The following is a 6,895-nucleotide window of genomic DNA, read 5'->3' as shown; positions in this document are numbered from 1 at the left end:
GCATCCGGCGTAATTCTCCATCACCGATCCATTGCCTACGAGCTTTCCATATATTGTTCTTCGCTTATTTACTTTCCCGTTGCTATTGCTATCATCACTACAAAATACCAAAAACATTACTTTTACTACTGTTACCTTTTGTTACCGTTACCACTAATATCATATTACTTTGCTACTAAATACTTTGCTGCAGATATTAAGTTCCAGATGTGGTTGAATTGACAACTCAGCTGCTAATACTTGAGAGTATTCTTTGACTCCCTTTGTGTCGAATCAATAAATTTGGGTTGAATACTTTACCCTCGAAAACTGTTGTGATCCCCTATACTTGTGGGTTATCAACCCCCTTCTTAAAATTAGACGTGGGAGATGCGGAATGAACTCCTACCAGAAGATCGCATGAAAGCAATTCAAGAGGAATTAGCGGAATTCTTTCTTGACCACGTCATCAATAAAGCCGGAGAATACCATATGGAACTTGATTTCAGATGCTAGGGGATTGTAACAGATCTTACATATTGTATATGTATATAGCCAGTAGCGTCGGATAGATAATATGAAAACTTGTTATTCGACCAATCTCTCGAAGAAGGAGAGGTCGATCACTTCTCCCGGTATGCATGACGAACTTCTGTACTTAATAGTTTCCTTTATTTTCTTACTAGCTAGCGTGTCGAGGGCCTCTCTATACGTATAGTACGTAGCATCGACCAAGCACGGAGATAAGAGAGGACACTTCTCTCTATTAATTAGTTAATTAGCTACCTAACATGATATATGAAACACCTTAATTAACCATACAAAACCCCCAAGTCCACCCTCCTTTCAAAAAAAACAAAAACCCTAATCTCTGAACAACTGACGCGTGAATGTCTATTGGTCCCGGTTGATGCCAACAACCGGGATTAAAGGCACTCCTGCCTGGACTCGCCACAGCGGCCACGTGGAGGCCCATCTGTCCCGGTTCGTGTAAGAACCGGGATAAAGGCCAAGGGCATTAGTAACGACCCTTTAGTTCCGGTTCCCCAACCGGGACAGATGGGCCTTATGAACCGGGACAAATGGCCATTTTTCTACTAGTGTTTGCTAGTTAAGCCTTATACGAAACTAAGTGGAAGATGTGTCACCGATGAGATAGATTGCCACCATGCGTTGTGTATTTATACAGCCTGCACAAGATTGATAGCTTCTCTAAGTTTGGAAAATGTAATACAAAAGTTTATCTCGCCAAATTATAGTTGGCAGGTCGTCGATATCCAATACATGTGCCCCTTAGAATAAGTATAGCCGACGAACAAAAAAAGCAATTTATCTGCAGCTGCGCAGCTCGCCGAGTTAGTCAGTCATCGTGGCACGTGTAACGTGCTATTTCTTCTCAGATCACCTCTGCCGATGTGGAAGTTGCTTCGTCATTCGGTCTCGTGGTACCTACATGTGTCATCTTCATTGTAGGCATTGAGAAACAGTATAATGAGGTGAGCTACGGCTTTGCACAGCGATCTGACGCTCCAAACCGTTCGATCGGTCTTTCAACGCCTCGGATCATCCTGTCATCCCACCTCACCTTGACAGCCGTTTCTACCACTCCAACTCGTGCGTCCCGGCCGGCCCAACGTTAATGGGCTGCTGCTCCGGACAGCGACTTGGGCGCTCTCTCATTCACGGATGTATGTGCAACTCAAAAAATAAATAAATTCACGGATGTATGTATCCATCTCGGAAAAAAGAGCACGCGTGGGCTGGAGTGCAGCTCGCCGCCGATTTGGGTGAACCCTAGCTCAACTTGTGACGGTGGTGGCGGCAGCCTTCTCTCACCGCCGCACGCCCTACCAAAATGAGTCCTATATCCGATTACCACGTCCGCTCCATCGTCTGTCCTCCCATGTACCATCCTCCGCCCACATAACATCGACCCACCCAGCAGCTGGCTTGCCGGTAGCCTCCTTGGCTATTTGGTTGCTCGCTGCAGGCCGGGAAGCGGCGGTGAAGGAGATAGTGTGCCGTCGTCGCCGCAGCCGTTTAGCTTTCCGCCCGGATCCCAATCTTATCAGCGTGCTGACTATGGGAGACAAACACATGTGGTGGAATTGGAAACCCCTTTTCCTTCTGCTTCCTCCCGGTTATTCAAGGGTACGTGCGTGTTTTTCTCAAGTGGTGGTTGCTACACCATGATCCCTGAGGATGGTACGGTGCAGGTTACAGTATCTCTTTTGTTTTGTCAAGGTAACTTGTTTACTGATTTTCACCGATCAGACAGGTAAGTTGTTCGGCCTTGCCTCGCTTTCTATGACGCAGTCGCTATTTTGATTCTTTGCAGCGAGTCATGTGTGCATAGTTTGTTCTACATCATCTTTATTGACGCAAATGTCTGCATAGTCTGTTCTACATCATCTTCCTGTGGTGACTTCCTATGGTACCTGCTCCCTGTGCAGATCACTATTCTTCTGCAGGTATGCAAGCAATAGAATGTAAGTAGGATGAACTTAAATTCTTTTATCTCAAGGATGGATTTGGCATATGAGAGTATAACGTTTCGTGTGGCCTCTCAGTTAAACAAAGCGTACTCTAGCAAAATCAAACAGTCTTTCTCAATGGTTCTGAACTTGAAGCACTATAAATTGAACTTTTCAAATTACTCAGATATTTCTATTATTATTATTTTAGAATGGACGGGCGCGGCAACGCGTGCCTTTATGGTCTAGTAGTTGTTAAAGTTAATAATTTGTAGCTGGTTCTAACTTTGCTAGCTTGTAACTTGTAAGGGCATCTCCAGCCGTTGGTCCCCCAGGGGGCGCCTAAAATCGCCGCCTGGGGGTGAGCCGGCGCAAAAATTGGGCCTGGGGCGAGTTGGTCCCCAGCCGCCGGCCCCAGGGCCGTCTCCATGCACGTTTTAAAATAAAAGAAGTTCGGCGAAGTTCGGCTTAAACACGATAAAATTCGACCAAACACGATAAATTTCGGCCAAACACGATAAATTTCGGCACATTTCGGCGAAGTTCGCGGATTTTCATTACATAGCACATATACATAAACTAATCTAAAGGAAAAACTGGCTGAAGTCGCCGCCGTCACCGCCATCGTCGTCGTCGGCCTTCTCCTCCTTGACGCAGGCGCCCCTGCTGGACCCCTGCCCGGCGTCGCCATGGCGGACTGGTGGCGGCGCATCGTCGTCGTCGTCGTCGCTGTCGCAGATGACGACGATTCCGCCTTCGTCGCGGCCGCGTCGACGCTCCGTGAAGCGAAGCAGGGCGGCGCGCTGGCGCTCCTTCGCCTTCTCCAGGCGCTCCTTCTCCATCGCTATGGAGTCCCTGCGCGCCTATTCCAGGGCCGCGTCGTCGTCGTCGAGCTCCGTCGTCACCGGCGCGGCTGGCTCCTTCTTCACCGACGCGAGCCCCGGCTCCGTCTTCACCGGTGTGAGCCCTGGCTCCGTCTTTGGCTTGACGAAGCGCGGAGGAGGAGCCGACGAGTAGGCGCGCCGGCCGCCCTCGTTGATGACGATGCCGGCGCTGCGAGTGCGCCGGCCGAGCGGCGTCTCCGCCGCGGGCTCGGCCTTGACGCCGAGCAGGGCCGGAGTGCCGGAGGAGTGCGATGAAGATCGGGAGGAGGAAGAAGAGGAGGAGGACCCGAACCTCCTTGGCACCCATGGCCCGGCGCGTCGGTGCTGCGCCGGGGCGGCCGCCCTCGCCGGGTACGCCAACGGTGGGTCGTTGCTGCCCTCGAGGTACGTCAGCACGCCCTCGAGTGTGCGGCCGAGGACGCCCCACCACAGGTGGCGCCCCTCGCTGTTCTGCCGGCCGCCAACCACCGGCGCGCCGTTGATGGACGCCAAGCGCTGCTGCTGGCGGCGCTCGAAATACGCCGCCCAAGCCGCGTGGTTGTCGGCGGCGTACTGGGGGAGGGAGAGTTGGGCGTCGGTGAGGGAGGCGCGCACGACCTCGACTTCCTCGGCGAAGTACTTCGGCCTCGCCACGGCGTCGGGCAACGGGGGAATGGGCACTCCCCCGGCGCTGAGCCTCCACCCCGTCGGCCCGGCGCGCATGTCCGATGGCGCTGGGATGTTCGCCTGGAACAGGAGCCAGGACTCCTGTTCGCGGAGCGAACGGCGGCCGAAGCCATTGGCCGCCGCCTCGTCTCCGGGGTAGCGTTCCACCATGGCGACGGGCTCGGGAGAGGTAGAGAGATAGAGGGAGGGGCTGGGCGGCGGCGCTCGGGAGAGGTAGGGAGAGGGAGGAGCTGGGCGGCGGCGAGGGGCGGGGCTGGTGTGGGCACAGGCGAGTGCAAGCCACCGGCTATATAGCCGCGCCACACCCGTGTGTACGTGTGCGAGGGAGGGGAGGTGTCGGTGCGCCGTCCCGTGACGCGCCGCCCGTGAGGAATCAATGGCAAGGCTGACCGGCGGCAGTCTTGGCATTGATTCCCCGCGGGAACCGAGGCCGTTGGGGGAAGACGAGGTGCCGTGTCGCTGACGCGGCGGGCCCGCGGCTGTTTCGCGCCAAAACAGTTCGCCCCGGCACTCCCGGGCGCCCCCCAGCGCGCCGGGTTCGGCTTGGGTCCGCCGGTGCTGTTTTCGGCCCAGGCCGGCGAAAATCGGCTTCCTGGGGGCGCGACTGGGCCGTTTTTTTGGCGCCGGCGCGAAAAAATCGCCTGGGAAGGCCTTCCTGGAGGCGCGGCTGGAGATGCCCTAAGTCGCTGTAATACGTGTTGCCGCGTGCTCGGTTAGTACATACTCCCTCTGTCCAATAATAGAAGAACATTTTTTGACACCAGTGAGGGCCGTACCTTTCAAATCTAGGCCCGGTGCAAAATTAAATTTAGGTTATATATGTAAAAATATTAATTGAACTTTTTTGTATTAACTATTCGGATGATAGAGTATTTTTAAGAGAATTCACATTTTACATCATCAAAAAGGACTTGTTGCCAAAATGAAAATAATAATGAAAAAAATCAGAAAGAACAAAAAAAATGTCTACAAGAAACTAATTAGAGGGGAGAAAGGTTGGAGACCATGATGTGTGGCAATGCATGGGGTCAGATCGCTCAACGTACAGTGAAAATGAGAAACGCAAATACCGAGAGAGAGACGTGAGGTTGGCCTGGAGGCGTTTCCAATATTTAGGGTGAGTCCTTTTACATATACATTTATATAAAACTGCATTAATTAGTGCCAAATCAGTTGACTAGTACTAGTAATCGCTGATTCTGGGCCCCTCAAAATTGGAGGCCCTGTGCAACCGCTCCGGCTGCATATGCCTACATACGGGCCTGAGTATCATCTATCCATTGTGAGTAGCTGAAACATCTCTTTTATTTTGCTTTGGCATCATTTTGACACTATTATGACCTTATTAAAAGATGGTGAATTGCAACTTTGTACTCCCAAATTGAAGGGTCCATCTTGATGAACTACGACTTCCTCCTGTCACATTGGAGCTTCCAATCGGTTAACTGCAATTTTCTACCACCAGATCAGAGCTTCCCAAGCCATGAATTGCTGCATTAGGGTATTTCTAACCGATCCCTAATAACCGATTAGATGAGTAAAATCCTGGTTTTACTCCTCCAACCAGGACCTAGCCAATCCCCAATCGGTGTTAGTGGAGTAAAAATTATACTCAGCTGCCTCTCATCTCCCTATATTGACTTTTCAAAATTTTGTGAATTTTTTAAAAGATTGATGAACTTTTTATTCAAATTTATGAACTTTTTCCAAAATTTAATGAACTTTTTTAAAACCGTGAGCATTTTATTTTGAATTCTTTTTTCTGAATTATTGACTTTTCCCTCAAAGTCAATGGTCAATGGTTGACCGATCAACCACGAAATGATGACCAGGGAAGCTGGGGAAGCGCGCGTCATGAGCGATCTCTCTCCGGCTTGTTCTTGGGCCGGCCCACATACCGACGTGCGTTGGCGCTGATTTCATCTACTGGCACCCATTAAACAAGTATTTGAAGTTTATTAATTAAGTGTTTGGAAAATGCTAAATGTGTATAGAGAAAATGTTGACCATGTATTCAAAAAACTATTAATCTTTTTATTTGAAACTACTAATCAATCATTTAAAAATGTTAGAAATGTGTAGCAAAAATGTTGACTATGTATTAAAAAATATTAATCTTGTTTTTGAAAAATGTTAATCAAGCATTTGAAAAGTATTAAAAATGTGTATAGAAAAATGTTGAACATGAATTATAAATTTTTTTAATTTGTAAAAATTTATATGTGTATGAAAAATGTTGTTAACATATAGAAAAAATATAGAATAATAACCAAAAGAATAGAGAAAACTGAAAAAAAATTAGGAAACAAATAAAAAATGCAAAAGAAAATGATAAAATGATGGAGAAGAAAAATAAAAAAAAAACCAGCTTTAACTGACTCAAGTAGGTCGCGCTCCTACAACTAACCGCGAATAGGAGCTGGGCGGGGTGGCTAGCAGCGCCCATGATCTCCCTATTTTTTTACTTGCTATGCTCGCGCAAGTGGGCCGGCCCAATCTGACGCGGTGGAGGAAAAACCTCCAGTGAGAGCCCAATACGACGCGGGGGAGGAGAAATCTTTAGCGAGAGCTGCTACCGAAGTGCTTGCGTATAAGGCGCCAGTGAGGAGCTCTCCGAGACATAGCGAAATCACTAATTAAGGAGTACTCCTTCCAAAGATGACTTTCACCTATTTTGATTGCGATAAATGGTGTGTGCGCCGCTTGTCGCGACCTAAGAATTTTTTCTTTTTTCGTAGATTCATTTATTCAAAATGTTTTATCTCCTAAATCATGCGTTCAAATCTCGAACTGTTTTCATTGTTGGATTCCTCGTTCCGAGATCTTCAAAACTAAATCCTATGTTGATAGGTTTTGACGAACTTTTATTTCACAAAAAAACAGACAAAAAAC

The sequence above is a fragment of the Triticum urartu genome, chromosome 5, assembly GCF_003073215.2.
Source record: "Triticum urartu cultivar G1812 chromosome 5, Tu2.1, whole genome shotgun sequence".
NCBI classification, from domain to species: domain Eukaryota; kingdom Viridiplantae; phylum Streptophyta; class Magnoliopsida; order Poales; family Poaceae; genus Triticum; species Triticum urartu.
Note: the sequence above shows the minus strand (reverse complement) of the source record.